The following is a 15546-nucleotide window of genomic DNA, read 5'->3' as shown; positions in this document are numbered from 1 at the left end:
TGTTCTTTACGCTGACGATACCAGCGTGTTTGTTTCTGGTCATGACATACAAGAGGTGATTGCTAAAGCAGAAACTGAGATGACAAAGATAATCAACTGGTCCAATGCCAATGGTCTTAAGATTAACGCAAAAAAATCGAAAGCCATCATTTTTAAACCGAGTGGCAAACAGGCTATAATGCACCATCTTTTAACACTCGGTACTGCTACTATTGAAGTTGTCAACCAACATAGGATTTTAGGAGTGACATTCTCGTCTGATATGAAATGGACACACCACATCGATTTCTTGCGCAAATCACTATCATCGGCTGCGGGAGCACTTGCCAGATGCCGACATTATCTCCCGGAAAAAATAAAGGTTCACATTTACCACGCATTATTCACGTCACATTTAAACTATTGCTCGCTTGTTTGGGGAACAACAACGATTAGTAACATTAACGCAATTTTCCTTCTACAGAAAAAAGCTCTTCGTAATATTGGTAATGTATCGTACTACCATCCGACAGAAGAATTGTTTGTGAGGTATAAAATAATAAAAGCAAAACATTATCTAGAATTTCGCTTACTGCACACTTTCTTTTATGCAAATAATGCCCTTCAAACGTTTTTAAAGAACACCGCAAGTTTACGTAAACAAAAAAGCGATGGTCGTACTCGCAGTTGTGACAGATGGTTTGTACCACACCGCCGCACCGATTATCTCTGTCAGTCCCTACAGTACCTGCTTCCATTTCTTCTGAACGATTATGAAAAGAAGGATGTATATTTCGAGACCTACAGTAAAAAACAAATGCGACAGTATTTTGTAACCCACTAAACAACCTGTGTAAAATAACCATGCTAACTTTGTATTGTATGTCAATTCCGCTATGTTTTGTGATGTTCAGCAAGAATTGAGGCCGTACGCCGATCACCTGAAATTCTCATTAACAACGATTGTTTTGTTAATAATTGTACTGTATAGTTGTTCTAATGATTGTAGGAAGATGTGCACTTACACTGTAATTTAGTTTGTAACCACTGCTGCTTTGTATGGGCCCCCAGGCACCTTTCAAGCTGTCGTAGAACAGCTTTTACGCCTGGGGGCCTTCAACCTCGAGTTGAAAATAAATGAATTGAATTGAATGGAACGACAGTGGCTTATATACGGTTAAAATTTCCTAGTGAGCGATTATAGATTATAAGAGCATGCTTTGTGCTATGTATATGGAGTGATTCCAAAAGGATGCGCGATGACAAGTTTTTCTCTGTGGCAATGATAGATGCTTCGTCCCAATCAATGGGGTGTCCTGTTGATGCGTTGTGTTCCGCCAAAGCATTAGATGTAGAGCGGCCGTTTATTACGTCATTCTGATGCTCTTTGAGCCTTCGCCTGAAATTTCTAGTTTCGCCAATGTGGGCAGCGTCACAGCATGGTATCTTGTACACCACACCGGGGTATCTTGAGCGTTCTAGGCGGTCTTTAACTCTGACCAGCCGCTCTTTTACCTTCCTGGTAGGCTGATGAGCAATGTGCACGTCATGTCCTTTGAAAATGCGTGCAAGGGCCTCACTCACCCCCGCAGCGTACGGAATACTTGCACGCTTGGTTTCCCTTTTTTTTTTTGAAAGATTTTCGCGAGTGTATGTTTGTTATTTACACTATGTTCGCTCCTCGCCAGACGGTATACCGTCAAACTCTGGACTATATTGTTGCACCAGTACCCACATCGTCGAACGAAACGACGTGGCGAAACGTCCTGTGGCAAAACGTCACTTACTTTCCTTTTCTTCCCCAGGATTTCTCCACTGGATGTCTTAGACTTTCTTTTCGCGGGTAGTCGTAGGGACAAATAAGATGGTGTGTTGGGAAACAACGTGGGTACAGCGTCGTCACTGAGGCAAGGCTGCCACGAGAAATCTTCACCACCTCTCCATTCACAACGTGGGTATAATCTCGTATAAATAATCTTTCATCAAAATGCAGTCTTGCATGCTAACCAGTACCGAGTGGAGGAAAAAAAGCTGCTGCTAAGTGGAGCTTGACGTGGCTCTGCGCCTACACTAGAAAACAAGAGGAACCAAGGCATGCGTAACCACTGACGACAACAGAGGTGAAGTCATTCATATATTGAAATGAATTTAAGCGCACAAGAACACGCACACAAGACGAGGAAACACACATGAGAGGCGCTAACTTCATCTTATTTATTCGCAGGTAAGAGAGCGAAAATATATACATAAAACGAGACATGCGCAGTAAAGAAACGCATCATCATTTCACACTGCGTGCCCAAGATATCTGTATTCTCCCTGCAAAAGATTAACCGACGTGTCACTCACACAGTCATGCTCCCTCTTCCAGATGTGAAAGGCTTCTAATAATTCACGTGCCGTCTTATCACCGCCTCTACCAAGTATCTTTGTCTCCTTCAGCCGCGGCTCGCACGCTCTGCAGTTCGCACAATGGTCTGCCGAATGTGTACCTCCACCCCTTTAATGCCCGCAAATATTCCCCCGCCCGGTCAATGACACACCGCCCAGTCTGCCCTATGTAAGCCTTACCGCAGGTCAAAGGTATCTCGTAAACGACACCGGAACTGCAGTCGACATACTTCTTTGAGTGCTTCTTCCTGCAGCCACTCTTCTTTTCCGAGCACGAAATGCGTGAGCAAAGTTGGGCGAGTTTCTTCGGTGCGGAAGAACCACAGGAACGCCGTGTCGGCTTGCCACTTTCTTCACATGATGGGCAACCTTGTGAATATAGGGAACCACTACTGGTTTAACCGAGTTCCTTTCCAGTATGTTCGCTTTGGCGAACATGACCTGCTTGGTTTTCCGAAGTAGGGCCTCGGCCACAGAAACTATGACCGCGCGGGGGAACCCAGTCATAAGTAGCCGGTGTACTTGCTTATTAAAGCTATACTGCATAGCATGCGGACACGACTTCGAGAGAGCAGACCCCAGGCATAGGCCGGCTGTAGACCTCTTGACAGTTTTGGAGTGAGCGGAATCAAAAGGTAAAAGCTCTTTCTGTGCCCTCGGAGCGTACTCCCAACATACATGATCACCCCCTAGAGTAAAATTGACGTCTAAAAACTGCAACCAACTTGGTAAAGGAAGTTCGTGCGTAAATGTCAATCCCCTCCCGTTCTGCTGAAAGCTCTCCAGGATGCAGCCAACTGCGTCGGTGTAAGAAATGTTATTTACTTTTTTCAAAACAATAAGAAAATTGTCTACGTATCTAAAAACTTTCAGCACTCCCTTCCCATTAAAGCTTTGCTGAAGGCCGCGGTCAATAAAAGCTAAAAACAGGTTACAAAGCACGGGGGCTACGCAGGACCCAATGCAGATCCCCTGTCTGTGACGATAAAATTTATTCTGAAAGGAGATAAAAGTAACACCTAAATAAAAATCAAGAACGCGCATAAAATTGTCCACTGTAAGACCACATGAGTTCTGGAAATCCACATGTCCGCTTTCTTCTATCGCGCTCCTAACAACACCGAACAAATCCTCGTAGGGCACAGAAGAAAACAGATCTTCCACATCTACAGACAACACAGACCGAACTGAAGGATTACCCTCGAAAAACCGTACAACCTGTAGCGAGTTCTTTACAGTGCTGGGGTCATGAACCTGTAGAGAGCCTAGGTGTTTCTGCAGGTACCTACTGAGGACGTGCTGCCATGTGCCGTTTTCGCTTACTGTACACCTAAACGGTGCCTCTGCCTTATGGGTTGAAGGCACAGCTAACTGTGAAAAACATAGCGAGGGCATTAAACTTTGAGTCAATAATGCTATTCGCTAAGCAGTTCAGCTCTAATTCCCTGCACATGGCCGCCGCCTTACATTTTACTCTAGTCGCGCTAGATTTCACTGTCCTGAAGTTCTTGGTGATAGCCTCTTCCGCTCTCTTCTGGTACTCCTCCTCCGCCAGCTCAACAAAAACTACCTCCTTGTCTGATTGAAGCAGTCGCAGAAGAAGGTAACCTCTGTTCCCAACCCGTCCTTGGAACGACTTGTGGTGGCCTTGCTCGTATTCTTCATCAGCACATCCACTCCATCAAGCAAACAACGTTCTTGATTTTCATTCGTTGCTTTTCTTGCAATCTGCCGGTTCAAAGTGAGCAACTCATGTGCAGGGACAACTGGTTCTTTGCTGAATTTTTGTTCTTTTTTCAAAATATCGCTGATGTGCACTGGAACAACAACGTCACGAATAATTGCGAAATTCTTCTGCGTCAAATCCTTCTTCTGCTTGGCCGCTGTCGAGCGCAACACTTGGTTCAAGGTCAGTGCCCATAGGGCCTCCGTCAAGTTATCCGCGAGGCGATTGATGGCACGCAGGTTAATCTCAGCAAGCCATCCAGGATCCAACACATAACATAGCACACGCAATTGGCCTTCACACCTTCTGACTTGTCGCCACAGCTCACACCTCAAAAGCTTCAACGAACGCTTCAGAAGACCCCCCAAGACCCCAAGAAGACCCCCGGCACCAGACCCTTGCGAAGGCAGAGTCCAAAATATCTTGCACGACATGTCGAACCGGCGATGAAAGAAACCCAAGTGTTAACTTGAGAAGACGAAGGGGACGATGTACATACAAAAGAGCCCTCATATTTAAATAGATAATTTAACAAAACTTCTGTTTGGGCTAGATGGTGCATAGCTTGTATAGAAATGAATTTAAGCGCACAAGAACACGCACAGAAGAGGAGGAAACACACAGGACAGGCGCTAACTTCAACTGATTTATTCGCAGACCTTGAACAGTGTTGCGCACGACAGCGTCCAAGGAGAAGAAGGATTTGACGCAGAAGAATTTGGCAATTATTGGTGACGTTGTTGTTCCGGAGCACGTCTGCGATATTTTGAAAAAGGGACCGAAATTCAGCAAAGAACGAAGTGTCCCTGCGCATGAATTGCTCGCTATGAACCGGCAGATTGCAAGAAAAGCAACGAATGAAAATCAAGAACGTTGTTTGCTTGATGGAGTGGATGTGCTGATGAAGACTACGAGTAAGGCCACCGCTAGTCGTTCCAAGGACGGGTTGGGAACAGTGGTTACCTTCTTCCAACAGAATCATCTGCGACTGCTTCAATCAGGCAAGGAGGGAGGATTTGTTGTGCTGGTGCAGGAGGAGTACCAGAAGAGAGCGGAAGAGGCTATCACCAAGAACTTCAAGACAGTGAAATCTAGCGCGACTAGAGTGAAATGTAAGGCGGCGGCCATGTGCAGGGAATTAGAGCTGAACGGCTTAGCGAATAGAATCGTTGACTCTAAGTTTAATGCCCTCACTGTGTTTTTCACAGCTGAAACCCATAAGCCAGATGCACCGTTGAGATGTATAGTAAGCGAAAACGGCACATGGCAGCACGTCCTCTGTAGGTACCTGCAGAAACACCTAGGCTCTCTACAGGTTCATGACCCCTGCACTGTAAAGAACTCGCTACAGGTTGTACGGTTTTTCGAGGGTAATCCTTCAGTTCGGTATGTGTTGTCTGTAGATGTGGAAGATCTGTTTTCTTCTGTGCCCTACGAGGATTTGTTCGGTGTTGTCAGGAGCGCGATAGAAGAAAGCGGAGATGTGGATTTCCAGAACTCATGTGGTCGTACAGTGGACAATTTTATGCGCGTTCTTGAGTTTTATTTAGGTGTTACTTTTATCTCCTTTCAGAATAAATTTTATCGTCACAGACAGGGGATCTGCATTGGGTCCTGCGTAGCCCCCGTGCTTTGTAACCTGTTTTTAGCTTTTATTGACCGCGGCCTTCAGCAAAGCTTTAATGGGAAGGGAGTGCTGAAAGTTTTTAGGTACGTAGACGACTTTCTTATTGTTTTGAAAATCTAAACAACATTGCTTACATCGACGCAGTTGGCAGCATCCTGGAGAGCTTTCAGCAGAACGGGAGGGGATTGAGATTTACTCATGATCTCCCTTTAGAAGGTTCGTTGCAGTTTTTAGACGTCAATTTTACTCTAGGGGTTGGTCGTGTATTTTGGGAGTATGCTCCGGGGGCACAGAAAGAGCTTTTACCTTTTGATTCCGCTCACTCGAAAACTGTCAAGAGGTTTATTGCCGGCCTATGCCTGGGGTCTACTCTCTTGAAGTCGTGCCCGCATGCTATGCAGTGTAGCTTTATTAACAAGTACACCGGCTACTTATGGCTGGGTTCCCCTGCGCGGTCATTGTTTCTGTGGCCGAGGCCCTACTTCGGAAAACCAAGCAGGTCATGTTCGCCAAAGCGAACGAACTGGAAAGGAACTCGCTTAAACCAGCAGTGGTTCCGTATATTCACAATGTTGCCCATCATGTGAAGAAAGTGGCAAGCCGACACGGCGTTCCTGTGGTGTTCTCCGCACCGAAGAAACTCGCCCAACTTTGCTCACGCATTTCGTGCTCGGAAAAGAAGAGTGGCTGCAGGAAGAAGCACTCAAAGAAGTATGTCTACTGCTGTTCCGGTGTCGTTTACGAGATACCTTTGACCTGCGGTAGGGCTTACATAGGCCAGACTGGGCGGTGTGTCATTGACCGGTCGGGGGAATATTTGCGGGCATTAAAGGGGTGGAGGTACACATTCGGCAGACCATTGTGCGAACTGCAGAGCGTGCGAGCCGCGGCTGAAGGAGATAAAGATACTTGGTAGAGGCGGTGATAAGACGGCACGTGAATTATTAGAAGCCTTTCAGATCTGGAAGAGGGAGCATGACTGTGTGAGTGACACGTCGGTTAATCTTTTGCAGCGAGAATACAGATATCTTGAGCACGCAGTGTGAAATGACGATGCGTTTCTTTACTGCGCATGTCTCGTTTTATGTATATATTTTAGCTCTCTTACCTGCGAATAAATCAGATGAAGTTAGCGCCTGTCATGCGTGTTTCCTCGTCTTGTGTCCCTGTTCTTGTGCGCTTAAACATATTCCAATATAAGCTATGCACCATCTAGCCCAAACAGAAGTTTTGTTCAAGTCATTCAGTAAGGTTCCTCGCATTTATCTCAATGCACACTGCATTCTGCAAGGAGAGAGTACAATGATTTGTCCTGTTTGAACATGGCGCTACAGTACAACGGCGATCAATAACGCTGTGCGAACACAACAGAAAGTAACTTACTTTCTGCGCAAGATATGCAGTTCAACACTGGAAACGTGGTAATTTATAAAGCATGGTAAAGAGCATTAAATATGGACATAGTGCTCAAGAAAGTTAGGAGAGCATGTCCTGTCTTTCATATTCGCGTGCGAGTCACTCATGTAGCTAGGTATCTTGAGGACACACAACATCAACTCACATTTCAAGTGCCACCCTAAACCTTAACCTTAACCTGAGATTCTACACGCAATAATCGACGTAAAAGTATGCATGCGTTTTATTATTTTCTTTGACAGCAGCATTTGTACATTTTATGTTTTGCACCTAAGCAGTGGGGTCATACTTGGCAAAAGGGTCCACAGTTTAGGGAGACTATCAAAGAGGAGCACTCTCTTGCATTCTTCGGGAAGCAGCATTTCTTTGCGTAGTTTCTGCTGCCTGGCCAAAGGGGGCAGATCTGCCTGGTGCTGCATGAAAGGCTCTGCAGCGGCCTGTGTGCACAGAAAAAAACGGCCACACCCTTGTGCCGACACTGCAAGCCACACAGATGATGATGATGATGCCTTTTTATGGCACAAGAACAGTTTTGGCCAAAGAGCTCCCTGGCACAAGGTGGAGTGAAAGACCCATTTTCGAAGCACTTCACCCCAAGCAAGCTGCAGAAAATGTGCAACTGTCGCAGGTAAAAATTAAACCTGCCAGGGTGGAGGCTCTGTGGCCGAGGTGTTCTGCTGCTGAGTGCAGGGTCTTGATATTTATATGCATCTGTTGCAGCCACATTTTGGTGCAAGCAAATCAAGAGTGCATGTTTCCATAAAATGTGGTCGGAAATAATCCAGAGCTGTCTGTTACACCATTTCCTCATAGCTCACTTGGAGATTCAGAATGTCAACCTCACACACCCGAAAATTACTGCCAGACTAACGAACTTAGACAAGCAATGTTAATTAGTAGGTGAAAACTAGTGGGGCCCTTCTAACCATTCCGTTTTCAGAAACTAGAGTTTTTTCAGGTCTGCAAGTGTCCACAAACATTTTCGAGCTTATTTTATTAAGGGTAATAAAGCTAACATGTGATGGGAGATGTTCACATCAGGTGTTTTCAACTTGTATTAAGCTTTGCTCGTCTCAGTCTGTGGCATAGTGAAGAAATTGACAAAGTAAAACTAATATACAACGAAACAGCACGTACAAGCTAATTTTGCTTCAGTTGAAGCTCCTTTTCTAAACCATCTGAGGTGAATTCACAAGAAATACATGGAAGACTAGGCCAATACAGAGAACAGGCACTCACAAAGTGGATTTTGCAGAACCCTCACGTTCCCTTGAGTGTTTTGCGCTCCAAGACCACCTAATCCATGCATGCCTCAACCCTACTTTTGCTCCTATTGACATTATTTTGAGACGAAACATAAAGAAATTGCTCATAGCATAATATTTCATTGCACAGAGAGTCAGCAATTGAACATCAGAATTTCGTGATGCATTGCATGTCTGCCTGCATTTTTATATGCGCATGCCGGGCAAGAAGCGTCAAAAGCCATAACACGTAAGATCCTGCAGCACCTTTTAAAAGACGCTCAGGTTCTCCAACGGTAAAAAAGTTAGGAGCACCTGACGCAAAAAAAAATGCTTAAGTGAAAATTACTTGGCAAGATTAAGAAACCATGTACGGATCGTAAAAAGCAATAAGCAAAATAAAACAGCATTATGAACAGCAAATCTGGCTCTCTACCTCCATATGTACATCAAAGACATCCGCAACTTTGGAAGCAGCGCATCAATTAGAACTCAAGTTTTTATCCGCAGAATGCAATATATCTCTAGCATCATAAAAGAGCCTCTTGTTAAAGGAACCTAACATCTCATGCCAGCAATCCTGCTAATCGAAAAACAATAGAAGCCTTGACTGACATATAAATGATGTGTTACCTCGAAGACATTATGTGTGGTGTTTAGCACTGCTACAAACTTTCGCCAGAACCTAAACCTGAACGAAGTAGCGCCGGCTCTCTCATGATGCACTTTCCCTCGAATGTGTCTTAACTAAATGCAGAGTTTTGGTTTCACGGAAGTGCTTCTGTCATTGACCATAATCATCACTTCCATCAGCCTGACTGCGCCCACTGCAGGGAAGAGGCCTCTCCCATGTCTGTCCAATTAACCCTGTCCTTTACCAGTGGCAGGCGCCGTATTCCCGCAGACTTCTTACTCTCATCCGCCCAGCTAACTTTCTGCCGCCCCCTGCTACGCTTGCCTTTTCTTGGAATCCACTCCGTTGGCCTTAAGGACCAGCGGTTATTTTGCCTTCGCATTACATGCCCTGCCCAAGCCCACTTTTCCTCTTGATTTCGACTAGGATGTCATTAACCAACGTTCGTTCTCTCACTCACTGGGCCCGCTCCCGATTTCTCAACGTTAAACCTATGATTTTTCTTTCCATAGCTCACTGCGCTGTCCCTAACATAAACTGAGCCCTCTTTGTTAGCCTCCACGTTTTTGCCCCATAGGTGAGCGCCGATAATATACAGCTGTTGTAGACTTTTCTTTGAGGGATATTGGTAAACTGCCATTCATGATCTGAGAGAACCTGCCATATGCGCTCCATCCCATTCTTATTATTCTAGTTATTTTCCCATCATGATCCGGATCAGCTGACTACCTGCCCTAAACAGACAACCTCTTACTACTTCTAGCACCTCGCCACCGATTGCGAACTGCTGTTCTCTTGTTAGATTTTAGAATATTACTTCGGTTTTCTGCATGTTAATTTCTAGCCACTCAGTTCTGCTCTGCCTGTCTAACTCATTGCAGTTGCTTTGCAGTTCATGTCCCGAGTGACTTAGCAAGGCAATGTCATCAGCGCATCGCAGATTACTTAGGTATTCTCCATTAACTTTTATCCCCAACTGCTCCCCTTATAGGCTCGTGAATACCTCCTGTAAACAGGCAATAAATAGCATAGGCGAGATCGTGTCTCCCTGCCTGAAACCTTTCCTTATTGGAATTTTATTACTGACTTTATGGATAACTATGTTAGCTATGCCATAGTTGTAAATATCTTTCAATATTTTCACATAAATCGCTTCTACACAATGATTCCATAATGCCTTCATGATTGCTGAGATTTCTGCTGAGTCGAATGTTTTCATGTAATCAACGAATGCTATATATATAGGGGCTGGTCATATTTTGCGCATTTCTCTATCACCTGATTGATAGCGGGAATATGGTCTATTATCGAGTATCCTTTACGAAAGCCTGCCTGATCATTTGGTTTATTTAAAATCTAAGGTTGTCCTGACCTTATTAGCGATTACCTTAGTAAATACCTTGTTGGCAACAGACAATAAGGAGATCGATAAGTAATTCTTCAAGTCCTTGACGTCTCCTTTCGTGTGAATTAAGTTAATGTTAGCGTTTATCCAAGCTCTAGGTACGCTTGAGGTCACAAGGCATTGCGTGTACAGGGTGGCTAGCTTTTCGAGAACAATCTCTCCTCCATCTTTCAACAAATCTGTTGTTATCTGATCCTCACCAGCTGCTTTCCCCCTTTGCATTGCTTCTAAGGCTTTCTTTACTTCCTCCTTCGTTACTGGCGGGATGTGCCATTGCTGTGCTCTACTGCCTCTCTCAGTAACATTCTGATTACAATCGCTGGTGTATAGATTTGTGTAGAACTCTTTAGGTACTTTAACTATCTGATCCATATTAATAATGAGATTGCCCTATTTGTCTCTTATCGCATACATCTGGTTCTTACCTATGCCTAGTTTTCTCTTCACTCCTTTGAAGCTATCTCCACTATTTAGAGAATACTCGATTTTCACCATGTAAAACTTCCTGATGTCGGCTACCTTGCGCTTATTTACTAACTTCGATAGCTGCACTAGTTCTGTTCTGATTATGGAGCTAGATGCCTTCATGCTTTGGCATTTCTTGATGAGATTTTTAGTCGCCTGAGATAGCTTGCCGATATCTTGTCGAACGATCCTACCGCCTACTTCTAAGGCGCACTCCGTAATTATATATTTATATGGTCCAAGGTTCGACAGAACACCGTCTGGTCAGGGTGAAGCATTATTTACAAATTAAATTTGGTCACTGACCAAGTCAAAAGACGAAAAGATGACGTTTGATGACCTTTGCTGATAAAATTTCTAGGGTAGCCGATTCGCTCAAGATCGTTCTGTACAAGCTTCATCTCGTTGCCAAGGCTGACCAGGTCAGAAGAGATGTTTTTAGCACGGTTGACAAGTAACGCAACCACTGAACGCTTGTGAGCCGTGAGGTGAACGGATTAAAAATACAGGTATCTTCCCGTGTGCGTTGCTTTTCGGAAGACGCTGAACGCTAAGCGATGCGCATCACGTTTGATGAGCACATACAAGAACGGGGTCATGCCGTTCGCTTCCTCTTCCAAAGTGAAATTTATGGATGTCTCTACGGCATTCAGGAGTTCAAGATTTTCTGATCCGATCGCACGCCGTTGAACGTCAGCGAGATCAGCGAATTGCTTCATTTCTACTTAGCCAACACGTATTTTACTTACAACGGCACTGTATGCAAGCAGATCTTCGGAACCGCAATGGGAGCGTCAGTTTGAGTCACGGCTGCCAACCTGACCATAGAATCTATTGAACAGAAAGCTCTGAACTCGTTCACACCTCGTCCAAAGGTGTTTCTGAGGTATGTGGATGACTGCTTTTGTATTTTAAACAAGCAGCATATTCACAGCTTTCTTGAACACCTCAATGCCATGGAGCCTTCCATAAATTTCACTTTGGAAGAGGAAGCGAACGGCATGACCCCATTCTTGGATGTGCTCGTCAAACGTGATGCGCATCGCTTAGCCTTCAGCGTCTTCCGAAAATCAACGCACACGGGAAGATACCCGTTGTGGTGGTGGCGCTGCTGCAGTGGCCGGCGCGGCGAAAATGACGACGGTGTAGGGTGCGCGTGAGTGTGTTCGAACGCCGCGGTTGTGGCTGGGTCGGCTGCGGGAGACCCGTGTGTGCGTGTGTGGTGTGCCGCAGTGATGTGACTGCTTCGGGCCGCCATCTCGCCTGTGCCATCCTTGGCGAGCTGCAGCGACGCGTCGACATCGGTTCGCCGCCTTCGTGACCACCGCCCCGCTTCGGCGACTACCGACCAGTGTCGCCGGGCAGACCAGCGCCCGGACCAGCGACTCTGCCGTGTCCTCAGGCCGACTTCGAATCGCGAGTGGCGCGGGACATTTGTGGCCGCGCAGGCATTGGGCAGGCATTGAACGCCGTCGTGTTCCGTATGAGCCCCGCCTGCCTGTGTACACACTCCTCGCGGTTTGGGGGGTGATGCGCAGCGACATATAAAGGTGTCATAGCTTACGAGCCCATTGGTGTCTTCTTTGACGGGCGCGGCGAACCACCACATTTTGGCGAGCCTGTTCCCAGGATAGGTGCTTACGTGCAGCTGACGCACCCGTCAGGGAGGACATCATGGATCTCCAGAAGGCAGGGAAGGAAATGGGCATGAGCGGGGCTGCGTTAAAAGAGTGAGTTGACGGAGAACGTGTCCGGGAGAGGGACGAACGTCCCCGAGAGCGTGAAGACCGCGCTAGAGAGGCGGAGCTACGCGCTCAAGAGACTGAGCGACTCGCCAAAGAGTCGGAGCTGCGCGCTAAAGAACATGAGAGGGAGCTCGAAAGAATTCAAGGCGAACAGCGTCTGCTGGAGTTGCGTTTCGAATTGCTCGCCCGTAGCCAGAGCCAGGAAGCGCCACCTACATCAGGTTTGGACGCTCCCGGCAGTTTGTCGCGTGGTGTATCGGGGACTGCGTCCAGCCTGCATAAGTTAATTCCACCGTTCAACGAGGTGCGAGACGATTTGCACGCGTACCTACAATGGTTCGAGTGTGTCGTGTCGCGCCATGAGTGGCCGCGTGATAAATGGGCCCTTTCGCTCAGCCTCTGTCTTACGGGGGAGGCTCTAACTGTGCTCGGTCGGCTTGACCCTGCTGCTGCCCTGGACCACAGTCAGTTGAAGCAAGCGCTTTACAACGTTTTCGCTACACCGCGGAGGGATATCGGGAAAAATTCCGTTAAGCTAAGCCGGAAGATAACGAGTCAGGCCTTCAGTACGCAGCGCGGCTGTGGGGCGATTTTTGATCACTGGCAAGAAATGGGCAAGACAGAAAAGAAGTACGAGAGTTTGAGGGACGTTATTATTGCCGAGAAATTCATGAGTGGGTGCAGCCCATCTTTTGCGCGTTTTCCTTAATGAGCGAAACTGTGTGACACTTAATGCGCTTTCACAAGCTGCAGATCACTTCATGGAAGCTCAGGGTTTGGCCAGTTTAGGCAAAGATAAGATTCCTAAGGAGCCGACCGCTGCTCCTGTGGGGAAAGCAGGGTTGTCCCGGAAGGAGGAGAAGGCGGACCATCGCTGCTTCCTCTGCGGAAAGACAGGACACCGTGCCTCTCTGTGTTGGTCTCGGACGCGAAGTGTGCCGGGTGGGAATTGCTGGAAATGTCAAAAGTCTGGCCATCGCTCAGACTCGTGTCCCGAGAAAGGTCAAGCTTCCTGGCATGTTTGCCAAGCACAAGGTCAAGCTTCCTGCATGTGTGCTGCAGAGAACGGAAGATACAACCGGATATGTGGTTCTTCAGGATGGTGAACGCATCCCCATCGTCAATGCAAATGTAACCCGTCGGGCAAATGGGCAGGCTAGTGTGATGGCAGTCGCCAAAGGACTGCTGGAAAATCAGCCCGTTAGTGTGTTTCGGGACACTGGCTGCAACACAGTTGTTGTCCGACAATCCTTGGTTCCGGAGGCAAAGTTTACTGGATTGAAAAGTCCCGTATTCCTGCTCGACCGCACCATTCATTACCTGCCGGAAGCTACTGTCTTCCTGGACACACCCTTCACCGGCACGGTTCGAGCAAAATGCATGGCTGACCCTTCATACGATGTGGTTCTTGGGAACATCGAGGGCGTGCTGTCTCCCTTCGACTGAAGACAGCCTGAGCTTCTCGGTCTTCCTAGCAAATCTCGGAGTGCAGAACCTAAAGCTTCTGAGTGGAGCAGCAACATCGTCGCCGCTGACTGTGGATCTTATCATGTGCCCATCGAAAAATTTCGACGCCATCAGGACGTGGTGATTCACCGGAAGCGTGGACCAGTGAGCGAGGACCTTCTGTGCTTTGTCCCAAACCTGCACATTTGACAAATGATGTGGCAGGTTTGTCTTGCACCTACGAGACAGGCCCGATGATAGCGGCTGCGCAGGCGAAACATCCAGCGTCTTATTTGCTAGTGGTAACGACGTCCGCTACAACCATAAGCCGCAGTCTGCTGCAAGAGTTCCAGCGCAGCGACGAATCGTTACGCCCTTGCTTCGGAGCCGTCGGCACCACAGTTGTGACTAGAGCGCATGAGACGCAATATTTCCTTACCGGCGGAATCTTATTTCGTAAGCACAAGATGCCATGCCGGAAAGAACTCTAACAGCTCGTTGTTCCGCGACAGCTGCGAGAAAACGTGCTTAAGCTTGCACACGAAGGCATTTCGGCCGGTCACCAAGGAGTGATGAAAACGACGGACCGCATAGTGGCCGAGTTTTATTGGCCCGGGGTCCAGTCGGAGGTGAGACGGTTCGTCAATTCGTGCGACATTTGTCGAAGAACGGTGCCTCGGCACCTCGTGGGCCGAGCTGCCTTGGGAACTACCATGTCATTGAAACCCAGTTCAGATGAGTTGCTGTTGACGTTGTTGGGCCACTGTCACCCACATCCGAGAGAGGGAACCGGTATATCTTGACCATGGTGGACTTCGCTACAAGATATCCGGATGCTATCGCCTTGTGCTCTATTGAAGCGAAACAGGTGGCCGAAGGACTGCTAGAGATGTTTTCTAGATACATCGTGGGAGGGAACAGCGCGAAACAAAACGACGGACAAAGGAAGAGGACACAAAGACGAGCGCTGAGATACTCTCATCTGAAAGATCATTGCCGCGAGTGTGGGAAGGAAAATGATAAAAAACAATAAGTGCCGCCCTTTGGTCACAAAAACTAAAATTTTGTTTAGATACCGGGATAAATTGACAAGGGAGATTATGGAAGCTTATTTCATACGAAAGAAGGAATCACAGTGTATCAGCCAGCCTTCTTTAGCATTAGTTAACAAAGAAGTATCGTTTTTAGATAATTCATAACTTGCTTCATTTCGGGATTCAGGGGTGCTTTTGTTCAGAGTTCACCACGTGGCATATTGTGCGTTTGATGGTCTTGATTCCACTAGACCAATGGTAGTTGCTCTGTTTGTTCACGTGAGTGTGATGTATATATGTTTTCGTTTTTCAATAAAAAATTCAGTTTCGAGTCAGCGCTCGTCTTTGTGTCCTCTTCCTTTGTCCGTCGTTTTGTTTCGCGCTGTTCCCTCCCACGATGTATCAGTACAAACTCGCCCAGTTATCCATCCTTC

General features: G+C 46.8%; 1 pseudogene; it reads left to right on the top strand.

Moving 5' to 3' along the window:
• The window catches only part of LOC149326606 (uncharacterized), a 60951-nt pseudogene extending 46873 nt beyond the window's left edge, over positions 1-14078 (top strand).
• Positions 14079-15546: the final 1468 nt, after the last annotated feature.

Source organism: Amblyomma mixtum, chromosome 10, assembly GCF_055824585.1.
Source record: "Amblyomma mixtum isolate Tamu chromosome 10, ASM5582458v1, whole genome shotgun sequence".
In the NCBI taxonomy this organism is placed as follows: Eukaryota; Metazoa; Arthropoda; class Arachnida; order Ixodida; family Ixodidae; genus Amblyomma; species Amblyomma mixtum.
Note: the sequence above shows the minus strand (reverse complement) of the source record. Positions and strands in the feature narration are given on the sequence as shown.